Genomic DNA, 15814 nt, shown 5'->3' on the forward strand with positions numbered 1-15814 from the left:
AGATTAAAAAGCGCCCCAAAAAACCACCCCGAGAGTGCTTTGGCACTTAAGCATTTCATACATTGTAATACTTACTTGTACTTGTACTTGTACTTGTGCGACGATTTAGGTTAAAAAAAACCTGTACGCCGATCCACAAAAGTAAGCTGCATACGCGGGGGGGCTAGTAGCAGCTTGGTGTGTAGACACTTGATGTGTCTTTCCAGTGGCTGTCCAGTCGTGCTTTAAAGCAGTTAACGCTATCAGCTGTCACAACATTGTCGGGCAGGGTGTTCCAGTCTAAGACAACTCTGTCTGCGAAGAAGGCACTCCTTACTTTCGACTTGGCAAAGTTTTTAAACAGTTTAAAACTGTTTCCTCTCATGTCCCTTTCAGTGGGTGGGGGTCTGGGTAGATTGGGTTTCTGGGTAATGTATATACCTTTGAGGTATTTAAAAGTGTCAATCATATCACCCCTGCGCCGACGATGCTGGAGACAAGGAATTCCCAGGATCCTAAGCCTTTCTGAGTATGACAGTTCCTTCAGACTTCCAATCATCCTTGTTGCCCTTCTCTGGACATTCTCTAGGTCTTTGCAGAGCCCTTAGCCTGTGGATTCCAGACTGAGTGACCATATTCTAGAATGGGCCTGACCAAGCTTTTGTACAGCTGTACGAAGGTTTCCTTGTCCAAGTTCTGAAAGGTCCTTCTAATTACTCCAAGTACTCTGTTTGCCTTTGACACTGATGTTGTAATGTGTTCCTTGAAAGACAGTTTGTCGTCAATGTGCACACCTAGATCTTTCTCTAGCGTCGTTTCAGATAGATCATGCTGTACTCCATCTGCTGAGTTTGTCATGTGGTATTTTGCGTCCGATTTCTTTGGACCTATTTTCATGGTGTGACATTTCTGGGGGTGGAAGGACAAGAGCCATGTCTCTGACCATTCCTGGAGTCTGTCCAAGTCATCTTGGATTGAGTTTGTGAGTTCGGTTGAGTCACTTCTTGGGTAGAGCTTGGTGTCATCAGCGAAAAGCTTCACACTGTTGTTCACCACTCGTGGTAGGTCATTGATGTACATAACAAACAAAACTGGGCCCAGTACGCTGCCTTGTGGGATACCACTAGTAACTGCTGCTGGTGCTGAGTGAGAGCCGTTAACAACAACTTGCTGGTGCCTATTGCTTAGGAAGGCTTGGATCCAGTTCAGGAGTTTCCCCTGTAGTCCTATTGCTTTGAGCTTGGATAGCAGACGCCCGTGAGGAACCGTGTCAAATGCTTTTCAGTTGAAATCCATAAAAATGGCGTCAATGCAAGACCCATCCTCCATAGCTGAGGTCCAGTCATCCAGTACTTCCAAGAGGTGAGTGACACAAGATCTTCCTTTGACGAAACCATGTTGCTCTCTGCTGATCAGGTCGTTTTCCTCAAGGTGCTGAGTTATGCTACTTCTCACAAGTTTCTCCATCACTTTGCACAGGATGCACGTCAGGCTCACTGGTCTGTAGTTCCCTGGTTCTTGTTGCTTGCTCCCTTTCTTAAAGATTGGTGAGACATTCGCTGTTCTCCAGTCTTCTGGTAGCACCCCTTCATCCATAGACAGAGTGAAGATTTTGCTAATAGGGTAAGCTAATACGTCTGCTAGCTGCTTCAGGATGAAAGAGCTGATGCCGTCTGGCCCAAGCGCTTTATTTGGGTTCAGTTTTTCCAGGAGGGTCTTCACTGTGCTTGTTTTTACTGTAACTGATTCAAGGGGTTTCTCAAAGGCATAATCTGGGGCTTCTGGCATCTCTCCAGTTGTTTCTTCAGTGAAGACACTTTGAAAGAAGTCATTCAGGGTGTTAGCTTTCTCCACATTTGATGTGGCCAGAGTTCCATCTTTTCGCTTTAAGTCAGCGATTCCAGATCTGATAGTTGTTCTTGTCTTCACGTATGACCAGAAGAAATTTGGGTTGTCCTTTGCCCTTTCAGCTACTTGCTTTTCCATTTGGCGTATTGCTTGCTTACATGCCCACTTGGCTTGGTTTCTAGCTCTGGTGTATCTAGCATGGGCTTCTTCTTGCTGTGCTTCTAACTGCTGATACTTTTCCTCGTCTTCTTTTTTCTTTGTTCTGAGGTAGGTTAGTTCCGCAGATTTGGCCTCTTGCACTGTGTGTCTCCATTTTCTTACGTGTAGGCCTTCAGACAAAATAGATATCACCCTCGATAAAGCTGTTCTCACATTTAGTCAAGCTTTGACTAAATGCTTTCAGATAGACTGGAAGTCGAGACGGTGTGTGTGCTGTGTGTGTGTGTGTGTGTGTGTGTAGAACACTTCCTGGAAGTGCACACACACGCGCACACTAACACCAAAAGCAGTAGAACAACAAGAAAGAGACCACCCAAACAACCACAGAGTAGATTTCAAGCGCCTGTTCTTTGCCACATACCTGGTGACCCGTTTATGTCAAACCTCGTCCCGCACACTCTGTCTTAGCAAGGTTGGTTGAAATAATGGGGCACTGCTTTGTCCCACTGGCGCACTTCCGGGTCATGTCGATTTCAACTGCAACTATCCTATTCAGAAGTTTCTTTGCGTGCACATGTATTTTCAGAACATTTTATGGTCCAATGACTCTTGTCAGAAAACGAAACCTTTTTTTGTAAATGAGTCAATTAATCTGATTTATAACAACTTATATGTCATTCAATATATTGTTTTTAAATTGCTATTGTACAATCTGTTTGCTCTGCTGGATATTCTTGTAAAATATGAATATACCTGTACCTCGCTGAAACTAAACTTAGCTAAATGTATTGCGTATATATAAAAGTTGCAGAGTTTAGTCCATTATGCTTTTTGGTCGATTTTGAATTGGACCCTTCTGTTTTTGCCAGGTCGATTTTTTTGGTATTTGAGAGGCTGTCACGTGATCCAAATTAAAGAACTCTTTAATCCGAAAGGTGTGCCAGATAGTCAAGTAAACTGAATTAAATGGCATAGAACATTTGAATGAAATGACACAGGAATTAATGCTTTAATTGGGGTGCACATTTTGTCGCAATAATGTTTTTTGCTAAGTTTAATTCACCAACATAATTAAGATTATAGCTACTGCAAATGAAAATATCTTTTTGTGATTTGCTTCTTGTTCTTTCTTTCTTTATTTGGTGTTTAACGTCGTTTTCAACCACAAAGGTTATATCGCGACGGGGAAAGGGGGGAAGATGGGATAGAGCCACTAGTTAATTGTTTCTTGTTCACAAAAGCACTAATCAAAAAATTGCTCCAGGGGCTTGTAACGTAGTACAATATATGACCTTACTGGGAGAATGCAAGTTTCCAGTACAAAGGACTTAACATTTCTTACATACTGCTTGACTAAAATCTTTACAAACATTGACTATATTCTATACAAGAAACACTTAACAAGGGTAAAAGGAGAAACAGAATCCGTTAGTCGCCTCTTACGACATGCTGGGGAGCATGGGTAAATTCTTCCCCCTAACCCGCGGGGGGTTGCTTCTTGTTAACTTTAAAAAAAAACTCATGAAAAGTTACAGTTCAGGAACATATCATGTCAAAATATGTACAGGTTTGTTTTCCCGCTGTCAGTATGTTTACAATTATACGTCTATCAACATGTCTATTAATTAATAGCGTGTACAAAATACTCACTGTACACCCATGGTCTCTCTTCCTCTTTCTTCCTCCCCCCACCCACCCCCTTCTGTCTCTCTCCTCTTCCCCCCCTCCCACCCCCCCCCCACCCCCCCGTGTCTCTCCCCAGTCTTTCTCTTTCAAAAGCAGACACAAAATGCACTATACATTACATTTAATTTGTATATTTCGAATCACATTCGCTCACAAGCAGGAATGAAAATGTCATCACAATAAAAACGAACTTCTACACATGATCACATGAAAGCAGAGACAAAACGCATGTTTGATTAAAGGTTAGTTGGTGCGAGCCAACCCTTACCTTTTCAGGAAAAGCAGTAAAGTGCACTTGTTATGGCGTGACATTAACAGAACATATAAAAAAAAAGTTTTTTGTTTTAATCATAAAAATTATGCAGAGGGTTGTTAGTGTACACACACACTAGGGGAAAGAAAGCGTTTCTGATTAAAATTCTGAATGTCTGGTATTTATTGTAAAATCTGACGCCAGGAACAACGTCAGATGCTTTCAACAAAAAGTCGTGCCTTTCTGGTTGTACACACCGGTATCAATAACACAAAATGATATTCACGCATGAGCAGTACACTACTTCAACTGGGTTTTTTTACACACATTCCAGCAAAACAATACCTCCTGTACGTTTTATCTCACAATAACAAATCCAAAACTCGGAGGCAGCTAACGTTCAATAACAAAGATAAAACACATGTACATGAAAAATCCATGGATGAATAGATGCAGAACATATTTCATTGTTTAATTAAAGAAAACCAATGCTCATGTGATATAACTCATATTTTCTTTTAATCAAACTGATCCAACCACTCTGCAAAGGATGGCAAAGTACTGTCAATAGTGTGAATTTATGTGCAGTTAGTGTCATGTAACTGCACATAAATTCACACTCTTGACACACAGCTAGGGCCATGACTGGCACAAGTGACAAAGTCAGTACATATCTACATAAAGGGGACTTCATTTCCGTGCAACATTTAAGATCACAAGATTTCATTTCGCGAAGTGTCGTAAAACACAAGGAATATAATTAGCCTGTACCTCCAACCAACATTCACACATCTGTCTAGTTATCTCTTGGTATCATCTGCCATACAGAAGGTACCACCTTTTAAGACCCCTTGGAAACCTAAACAATTTCTGCACTAATCAAAAATTTGCTCCAGGGGCTTGCAACGTAGTACAATATATTACCTTACTGGGAGAATGCAAGTTTCCAGTACAAAGGACTTAACATTTCTTACATACTGCTTGACAAAAATCTTTACAAAAATTGACTATATTCTATACAAGAAACACTTAACAAGGGTAAAAGGAGAAACAGAATCCGTTAGTCGCCTCTTATGACATGCTGGGGAGCATCGGGTAAATTCTTTCTCGTCTCAACCAATATGGGACTCCCCCTAACCCGCGGGGGGTAGTGTTGCACCTAAAATTGCATCCTAAGTGTGTTTGACATGTAGACTGTCAACACTGTCAAAATGTTCTGCAAAAATGGGTCACTGAATATTCATGCAACAAATGATTTTCCTGTTTAACACCAGTATTCATTACCCTAGAAATAAATGTATTCAACATACAATGAATGTATTCATAGAAAATTGGCTTTCAGACCACAGTAGCCTCTGATACTTCAAAGCATTGTTCCTGTCACCGGGGTCTTTAAATGCACTCAACATACAATATATAGTTTTGGGTTGGAATAGCAGAATAAGACACTGCAGAAAACCCAAATATTGTTGAACTGAGCACTTGGAGGCTCCTTCGCCCCATAAAAGAATGATAAAAATGTTGAAGCATAACTCCAGACACTAGAAAGTTGATCCTGATCTACCACATTTACTGACATTTTCTTTATTGAGTTAAGTAGCTTAATATCCTACATGTATAATGAAGCATACTTGAGTTACTCATGGCTGGTGTGCCTTTATCAAGGTACATGTATTCATATTTTCCCTTTCAGAAGTGTAAGTTAATATTTGTGGCACTATATAAACAGTAGTTTTACGTTTTCTTAACAGGTGTTTATGTCTTTTTCTGGGTGCTGAAGTGATCACCGCATACGGGTTCTTTGCTTTGTTTTTATACAATCAATCACCTTTAAAACGGACTATCAATGAAATAACCCAAGAAGAACTCACAACCCAAAACTATTCAAACAAAACTAAAACCAACCCAAACGCTGTTAACATGCACGTTCCTCTTGCATTTTATTAAAATGAACGAACATCTGCTGCTACACACAAATAATGTACATGCTAAAGAAGACTTATTTTTTCCAATCTAACACAAACACAAATCAACAAAACAAAAAACAAAAGCGCAACAAAGCAGCATGTTTTCTTTGAACAGACACCATCGGCGATTGAGTGATAACAGGTGTTTTTTCACCTCATTATTACAGTATTATATTTCATCTTGAATGTATTGTCCTTCTGGCAAACATACAGTGGAACCCCCCTTTTAAGACCCCCCGATCTAAGACTCCCTCCCTTTTAAGACCTTGTTTTCTCAGACTTTCTGTTCATAAACTCTGTAAATTTACCCCCATTTTAAGAGGGAGTCCTTTTTAAGACCTTGTTTTCTCAGACTTTCTGTTCATAAACTCTGTAAATTTACCCCCATTTTAAGAGGGAGTCCTTTTTAAGACCTTGTTTTCTCAGATTTTCTGTTCATAAACTCTGTAAATTTACCCCCATTTTAAGAGGGAGTCCTTTTTAAGACCTTGTTTTCTCAGACTTTCTGTTCATAACCTCTGTAAATTTACCCCCATTTTAAGAGGGAGTCCTTTTTGGCTCACGAAGTGTAGCCTATGCGATGCTAACTTTTGTCTGTCTGTGCGTGCGTGCGTATGTATGTATGTATGTATGTATGTATGTATGTATGTATGTATGTATGTATGTATGTATGTCTGTGGTAGAAACTTTAACATTTGAAGACGTCATATTACATTGACGTCACATTATGACGTACGAGGGTTGGACGTCACGCGATGGAATTACTGAAAGTCTCGGTGATTGTTATTTTGAGCGGGCCGAGACTATTTGGCAGTCGTGTCCATGTAAGTAGGCTACATGCAGACAGACAGATCTAGATCTAGTGTCTCGCTTTCTTGCACAGTTTCACCTATGCTCTTTCTGTGTGTGTGTGTGTGTGTGTGTGTGTGTGTGTGTGTGTGCGTGTGCGTGTGTGTGTGTGTGTGTGTGTACTGTGTGTGTGTGTGTGCGACGGAGTGATTGAGTTTGTGTTACTGTTTGTCGATTTCTTACGTGAGCCTTGAAGGCTTCGCCTCTTGTTAAGACCTTGTTTTCTCAGACTTTCTGTTCATAACCTGTGTAAATTTACTCCCATTTTAAGAGGGAGTCCTTTTTAAGACCTTGTTTTCTCAGACTTTCTGTTCATGACCTGTGTAAATTTACCCCCATTTTAAGAGGGAGTCCTTTTTAAGACCTTGTTTTCTCAGATTTTTGGAGGTCTTAATAGGGGGGTTCCACTGTATGCAACTCCACAGACCTGTCCTGGCTTTCACATGGAAAAAGAAAACACTTGCACTTGGACACATTAAAACAAAATGAAGGTGTGGCTACATTTTGTTTCCCTGAATTAATTGATCAAATTGACATGTATGTCATCTGTAAAAAGAATTCTACACAATGTTGAAATTCAATCAAGCTGGGTTTAGAATGTAACAGGTTCTGTGATTGGTCAGAACACTGGTGTTCATTCTGATGAACACCAGAACTCGGCTCATTGAACACCTGCCGGTGAGATGCATTGATACACGCTCAACTAGTCTCTGTTAGCCGTGAGGGTCGTTTACAAGTAGCAAAGACAGAAAGGCTGCAAAACACTGAGACCATGATTCATGTGTTCTTTCTTTCTTTATTTGGTGTTTAACGTCGTTTTCAACCACAAAGGTTATATCGCGACGGGGAAAGGGGGGGGGGGGGGGGGGGGAGGGGGGGAGATGGGATAGAGCCACTTGTTAATTGTTTCTTGTTCACAAAAGCACTAATCAAAAAATTGCTCCAGGGGCTTGCAACGTAGTACAATATATTACCTTACTGGGAGAATGCAAGTTTCCAGTACAAAGGACTTAACATTTCTTACATACTGCTTGACTAAAATCTTTACAAACATTGACTATATTCTATACAAGAAACACTTAACAAGGGTAAAAGGAGAAACAGAATCCGTTAGTCGCCTCTTACGACATGCTGGGGAGCATCGGGTAAATTCTTCCCCCTAACCCGCGGGGGGTATGATTCATGTGAAGAATCTACGTCGACGGCTTGACATAAATTGATGTATTCTCCTGGGCAGTGTGAGTCAATTCCTAACATTACTTTTGAGAGGAGAGACAATTTTTGCTTTCATTCGATAACTAAAAAGAAGAAAAAAACCATATGTGAAAGAATTAAGCGGAAGTAGACTGATGGGATGGTAATACGGAAACACATTTCTGGGACTTGACCCTTGCAGTTCAGTGAACTGAAAGGAGTATGTGAACAGAACGAAATCATTCTGGCCTTGTTGCAATCGCATGAAAGCAAAAACAAGTTTGGTGACAGATATAATTACAATAACATTGACAGGCTTCCACTTAAAACTTTTCGATTATCAAGGTCCATATTATGGAGCACTCCCAAAGCCTAATTGAAGCCCCTTGTCACTTTGCTCTGTTGGGCTTCAACCATGATAACATTAAAGTTTCAAATGGAAGCCTATCAATGTGAAATTCCCACTCTGTATAGGAAACAGCCAGGCTATTGACTTCTGACATGTGCATGAACTGAAGTAATTTTTGCTCTTATATTCCCATGTAAATGAGTAAACAGATCTGTTGTGGTGAACATGACGGGTTACACCAGAGAAATGTACCTTAAACACATAACACTAAAGTACACACCGGTATACACATACAGGTACAGCAGACACCATTAACATAACACTCACGCTGCGCAATTAATGAAGGGTCATCAAAAATACAAACGACAATATTTTCAGGGAAAAAGTGCAATCACCGGTTCGTCTAAAACAATACCACAGAGGAATTGAAACAGAAGATAAAGATTTTCCCTGAACACAGAACTAACCTGTTCCATCTTTGTAAACCAGCCCGGGTTTTAAAGGTACCATGCATCACAATTTCACCGCCATTCATCTTGGCCAGGCTTTTACATGGGACAAGAGCATCTTTAAACTTACCCCAAAAATGCATGTACAGTCCGAATGCTTTCTATACAAGAAGGATGGCATCTTTAAAGTTCTGAGAAGCAAGACATCTGTTCTTGGACATTCATGAAATGGTTTTGATGTAGGATTTTTACACAAAGGGACAGGTTTTTGTTGACATTCTGCTGAAATAATGGTACAGATTTCAGCGATTTGAAATACGTTTCAGCGTTTTACAGACAGCCAACGTCAAACAGTAACGATCCTGCCTCTGTCTACCAGGTCAACTCAACCTATGCAAGCTGTAGAATTTAAAAATGGACTCAATAGCATATGAAATCAAGAGCACCTTCTTGTTCAATTATTTTATTCAGAGGTTCCCAGTTTAGGTCATTTTTGATATTTTTTTCTGGAAGCCATTACATGTAACTTGAGATAAGGCTGAAAATCAGAAAAGCCATAAACTTAAGGTAAGGCTTTCAAATCTTTAACCCTTGAATTGTACTTCACGCACAACAGCTGAATAAAACTGGGTGATGCAGCTTGCTGACAAAACAGAATATGTCTAGTACCAGCAATAATAGAAATACACAAAGTCTTCCTAACAGTAAGGCAGACAGGGTCTAATTCGATACAAAGCAGGTGTATTTTCTGGAGGCGTTTTTTCTGGCAGCAGGAAAAGCTTTCCTTTGATCATGTTGGTATAAAATGACTTCAATCTTACAATAGTGAAACCAAACTCGGTAATTCACAGCAGTCTTGCGCCAGGCACAGGCTTGAGTGTGATCTCTTAACACCAGGAAAAGTGCCTGCAGGTATACCAGATAAAACACCTCCAGGAAGCACAGTGGATCCCATCTTTTAAGACTCCCTGCCTTTTAATTTAATTAAGACCCTGTTTCTGAGTTTCTGTTCGTAACCTCTGTAAAACTGGCCGTATAAAATTTCATCTCACACGGCATCACTGCAGAGCGCCTAGAACTGTACCCACGGAATATGCGCGATATAAGACTCATTGATTGATTGATTGAAATGTACACCCATTTTAAGACTACTGTACTTCCTTTTTAAGATTTGATTTTCTCCGATTTTTGGAGGTCTTAAAAGGGAGGGTTTCACTGTACGCCCAATTTGAATCAAATTTGACCACCCCTGCATCAGGAGTATGCCCAATTTGCATCAAATTTGACAACTCCTGCATCAGGAGTACGCCCAATTTGCATCAAATTTGACCACCCCTGCATCAGGAGTACGCCCAATTTGAATCAAATTTCACCACCCCTGCTTTAGGAGTATGCCCAATTTGCATCAAATTTGACCACCCCTGCATCAGGAGTACGCCCAATTTGCATCAAATTTGACCACCCCTGCATCAGGAGTACGCCTAATTTGCATCAAATTTGACCACCCCTGCAACAGGAGTACGCCCAATTTGCATCAAATGTGACCACCCCTGCATCAGTAACTGTCAGTGTTTAAAAATGATGTCCACATCTATATGTTCATGTAACTTACAGATGAGTGTAAACAATCAATATGGCACTTGTTTTAACATGGCATAACAATCTGATGTACAATAAGTTGAAAATAGGATGTATCATAATGTACATGAGCGTGAAAGTCCAATGAGTTTAATATGATAAGGTCAAATGGTCTCAAGCATATTCTTGATACATCGTAATATACAGCATTTAGTGTGAGTGGAATAGAGTAATTGTGATCATGGTCTAAAAACTATCCGGCAATTGAAGTAAAAGGACAGAAGAGCCTAAAATACTAATTGTACTGCTCTTCATAAGAGAGCGTTTCACAGGATAGCACAGGTACAGCCATAGTCAGTAACCTAGCAAATCCATCTCAATCTCATGACACTGTGTGCATTAATAAATTATTAAGCATTAAGCATGAAGCATCCTGAGGCATGTATAGCATTTTAAAATTACAAAATTAGATTAAACAATGTGAAAACAAAAATTACCATCCCAGCCTTTCAAAATTATCATGTAAGATTTTGATAGGCCTTTTAAAAACAAAAGTTGCCAAAATGAATGTCATAATCAGCCCATAAGCATTAATGACAGCCACACACAAAAATTGCGAGAGCAGAACAAATCAATATAATATATAAAGACTTCTGTGAAAGCAGCATAAAGCATTATCCCAAGTTCAGAAGGTCAGACGTTGTGCTTAAAAAATGCAAGCATAAATAGTCATTTGTGGAGATAATGAGAACAGACTTTCATAAAGAAAAACATAAAATAAAATAAAAATACCAACAACAGAGCCCAGAAAATGATACCAAACGTATTAACGTTTGATAAAACAAGAGAAAATGACACCACAAATATTAACCTTTGATAAAACAATCACAGACTTGAACTGGAGATAAAGAGGACAGTTGTTACATGTATGCACAGTTAAGTCACAACAGACTACCATACTTTTATCTCTGATGCTTTCAGCGCATAAAGAAATGGGTCACTTCAAGGCTCCTTACCCCTCTCCCTCAAAACCTTGAGTATTATACATACAGTACACGCAATTTGTTTAAAAAAAAGTTGAGCGGTTAAATGAAAATGAACTATTTCCTTCTCACTCTTTTCTTCTTCTTTTATCACCAATCTGATGTGGAACTAGGAGCACAAAAAAGATAAATCTGATTACACATTCATATTATAGTGCACACACACTCATTTATACTCTTTCTTTCTCTCTCTCTCTCTCTCTCTCTCTCTCTCTCTCTCTCTCTCTCTCTCTCTCTCTCTCTCTCTCTCTCTCTCTCTCTCTCTCTCTCTCTCTCTCTCTCTCTCATAGTCCCTCATTTGGCAAGGGCTGGATGTGAAATTGATCTTATCTCTCTCCCTCTCTTTTACACACACACACACACACACACACACACACACACACACACACACCGTATGCACATGTACAAAATTAGAGATGAAGGGTTCAAGGGAAATAGTAAACAAACCATATAACTTCAAAGTAAAACTCGGCCCAACTAAAAGTGCAAAATATGTCTTAAACCTGTTCGAAACAAGAAGAGTGCCCAGATTGTGATCAAGAAAACCAAGGAAAAGCAGAATAAAAATAATCCTGGTCCTAAATGTGGCACAGTTTCAGTATTTATGATTGATAACACACTAAAACAGGTGCATCAGAGAAGTGGCATGATGTTTCCTCTTTAGAGCATTCAGCAAGGCACCAGACATTCACCCACTTAAAGTATGCAGACATAAAGATATTTCACAATTCAGAGGCACACTCCTTCTGGTGTAAGTGATCATGTGCACCACCACAGATCTGTCTGCCCAGGCTTTTATATGGGATTATTAACATAAGCCTCCCAGGCTTTTACATGGGATTATTTAACATAAGCCTTCAACTTGGACACATAACACACAATCTACAGCTTGGCTGCTTTCTGTGCAGAATGAGAATTTTTGTTAATGATCTTTCTTTTCTTTATTTGGTGTTTAACGTCGTTTTCAACCGTTCAAGGTTATATCGCGACGGGGAAAGGGGGGGGATGGGATAGAGCCACTTGTTAATTGTTTCTTGTTCACAAAAGCACTAATCAAAAAATTGCTCCAGGGGCTTGCAACGTAGTACAATATATATTACCTTACTGGGAGAATTTTGTTAATGAATTTATTCAACAAAAGATTCCAACTATTCAAAGGATAAGCAACTAGGCTGTACATTTTTGTATCCAAGTCAAAGGATGCTCTTCTCACATGAAACCTGGACAAATCTGTTCTTTCTTTATTTGGTGTTTAACGTCGTTTTCAACCACGAAGGTTATATCGCGACGGGGAAAGGGGGGGGGAGATGGAATAGAGCCACTTGTCAATTGTTTCTTGTTCACAAAAGCACTACCGTAAAAGTCGACCTATAAGCCGCGACTTTTTTTCCCTAAATGGACCTCTGCGGCTTATAAGGCGGTGCGGCTTATGAATGACTTTTTCTGAATCAGTGGCGTGTATCCGACTTCGCTCAGTGACCTAGTTTCCGGAAGTTGGATCGCCGCTGTGTAATGGCCTTGAATCAGCTGTGTTTACCTCAATTCACTCACTCACCTTCTTTCCGGAAGTTTGAAGCATGACAATAACTTACACTCACACAGTAATGGGTTGCACGTTGCCATACACCGGTTTTGATCGATCACTTCGCATTACTACTACAGAGAACAGCAACACGCACATCTCCTAAAACAAAGCATTCCGTGACTGAATTCTGTGAAAATCCAAGGAGTGCCCATGCACCCAGAAAGACTGTGTGCCTTTAGAGGTTGAAACATTAACAGAACTAACAGAAATTCTGAAACGTTTATCATCACTGGAGCAGACAACACGACAGCCACTGACAGTGGGGCCGAGAGTGACACTTCCGGTGACTCTGTGCCAGAAGCCATTCTGAACTTGTTCATCTCCGACACTGAGGAGTCCGACTTCAGCGGATTTTCAGCATCAGATGTTGAGTGATTTACAGAACTAACTACGGGTGCTGTGTGCAGGACGAGAGGACAGTTTGATAGTCCAGAGTTCTGTCAATCACTCAACATCTGATGCTGAAAGTAAAGTGCAAAACTGACAAGTTAGCCGGTTCGTTTTTGTGTGTGTGTGGGTTTTTTTCGTTGACTTTCGATGTTTCTTGACTTGAACTTTGCTTCTAGGCGCGGCTTGTATGCCGGAGCGGCTTGTGTATGGATTTTTCTGATTTTCTTTTAAAAATCGGGGGGTGCGGCTTATACCCAGGTGCGTCTTATAGGTCGACTTTTACGGTAATCAAAAATTTGCTCCAGGGGCTTGCAACGTAGTACAATATATGACCTTACTGGGAGAATGCAAGTTTCCAGTACAAAGGACTTAACATTTCTTACAAGTTACATACTGCTTGACTAAAATCTTTACAAACATTGACTATATTCTATACAAGAAACACTTAACAAGGGTAAAAGGAGAAACAGAATCCGTTAGTCGCCTCTTACAACATGCTGGGGAGCATCGGGTAAATTCTTCCCCCTAACCCAAATCTGTAGTGCAATGTATTGCTCATGATCACTTTCATGAGGACTGCACCTTTTGATGATTCTGATGTACTTTTAGGTTTTTGAATGATAAGTTCGTGACTGATGATACACCTGCTCCAACACTGATGTTTAAAACAAAACAGAAACAGAAAGTTACAAAACAACATTTATGCATAAAAGAACAAAATGAAATCAAACAAAAATCCCTGCATAGTCTAGTTTTGTGTCAGTTACAATACATTATCTTCATCAAAACTACTGGCTTTAGCACAATTTTGCATATCAAACTATGTATACTTCTGACCAAAGGATTCAAATAAAGAAGAAGATCAAACAAACACAAACATTGCTCAGATTACAAGATTGCAACTAAAGAGGTAATAAATAAGTAATCTTGGTAAGAATTTTGGAAAAACACTAAACATACATGGAAAGTTATGACACATGCAGAACACAAATGTTTTAGTACAACAGCTCTCACAATAACAGTAGATATAGCTCTAGACCAGATTACACCATCATGAATGTACACATACACTTGTACAACAACAGTAGTGTTTGAACAGTTAAATAAGTGTTGAGATCAGATTAGAAGCCGTCGCGATATAACCTTGAATGGTTGAAAACGACGTTAAACACCAAATAAAGAAAGAAAGAAAGATCAGATTAGAAGCAACACAAGAATATGTACATGTATGCAGCCCTCTCCACAACATAGCAGTAATGAATGAAAAATGGTTGAGTGATTTATTTTTAAAGTTTTGAAAACTTTTCAAAGTCAATAAAGTTAGAGGAAAACCCTTGTCCATGTGATTTTTCATGGATCTTCTGTAGTTCATAACTTGACATAAGCAAGTGCTTTACCATCAGGAAGTTACTTTTGATTTAGATTGTCCTCACAGTCACTGCATGTCTTTCTGTTTGTCACTTACTCTCTCTACCTCTATCAATTGGAAGAGCTCTGGACTACCGGCACGGTTGGCCTAGTGGTAAGGCGTCCGCCCCGTGATCGGGAGGTCGTGGGTTCGAACCCCGGCCGGGTCATACCTAAGACTTTAACATTGGCAATCTAGTGGCTGCTCCGCCTGGCGTCTGGCATTATGGGGTTAGTGCTAGGACTGGTTGGTCCGGTGTCAGAATAATGTGACTGGGTGAGACATGAAGCCTGTGCTGCGACTTCTGTCTTGTGTGTGGCGCACGTTATATGTCAAAGCAGCACCGCCCTGATATGGCTCTTCGTGGTCGGCTGGGCGTTAAGCAAACAAACAAACAAAAGCTCTGGACTTGTACTCCGCGGGTCACGGGTTCTAACCCAGACAGGAATGGACTCGCCGGTCATCTTTATGTGCAGACACAGAGACCGTATCAATGTACCATCCCTGTGTCACCACTGTGGCAAGTAAAAGACAAGGTGGCTGATTACACCTTAACACACACTAACACCTGGGTAGCATGACTCTGTTGCTGCTAGCTTTCCACTGGGAGGAAGTGACCCGAATTTCCCAGCGATGGGAAAATAATGTAATAAGTGCAAAATTAGTCAGTCCAGAGTTCTAGATCCATGACCTGTAGCCAAGACGGGAACCTGTACCTGTAGCAATGACGTTCCTTGTACGTATAACGTAATAAAATCAAGCTTTCACGTCACGTGTTTTCCATGTTGCGCTAGCCAACATGATGTGTAAAATGGATTCTGGTAAGTGGTTGTGCTGAAGAGGAATGTGTTTGATTCTGAATCTTCTCTTCAGCATAGTAAACTGACCTGAACAGATATAAAAGCATTAGCGGATTTGAATGTGCTGTTTCCAGAAAATAAAAGGTAAATTTGTGTGGATTTGTTCGCACGGCAGAGGCATTTCCGCACACGAATTTTCCAAATAATAGTAATTGTACATCGCAATCAGGCAAAAGGTGTGTTGCGTATACCCAAACACATCATTGAGAAGTGTCAG

The 15814-nt window shown here is 40.2% G+C and overlaps 1 long non-coding RNA gene across 1 annotated transcript; it reads right to left on the reverse strand.

Moving 5' to 3' along the window:
• Window positions 1-3778: 3778 nt before the first annotated feature.
• Window positions 3779-12702, reverse strand: LOC138982406 (uncharacterized). The gene is made up of 2 exons (XR_011460862.1): window positions 6958-12702; window positions 3779-6379 (listed from the first exon to the last, which is right to left on the reverse strand). It is a non-coding gene; the product is annotated as an uncharacterized lncRNA (long non-coding RNA).
• Between the last annotated feature and the right edge of the window lie 3112 nt (window positions 12703-15814).

Source organism: Littorina saxatilis, linkage group LG12, assembly GCF_037325665.1.
Source record: "Littorina saxatilis isolate snail1 linkage group LG12, US_GU_Lsax_2.0, whole genome shotgun sequence".
Classification (NCBI taxonomy): domain Eukaryota; kingdom Metazoa; phylum Mollusca; class Gastropoda; order Littorinimorpha; family Littorinidae; genus Littorina; species Littorina saxatilis.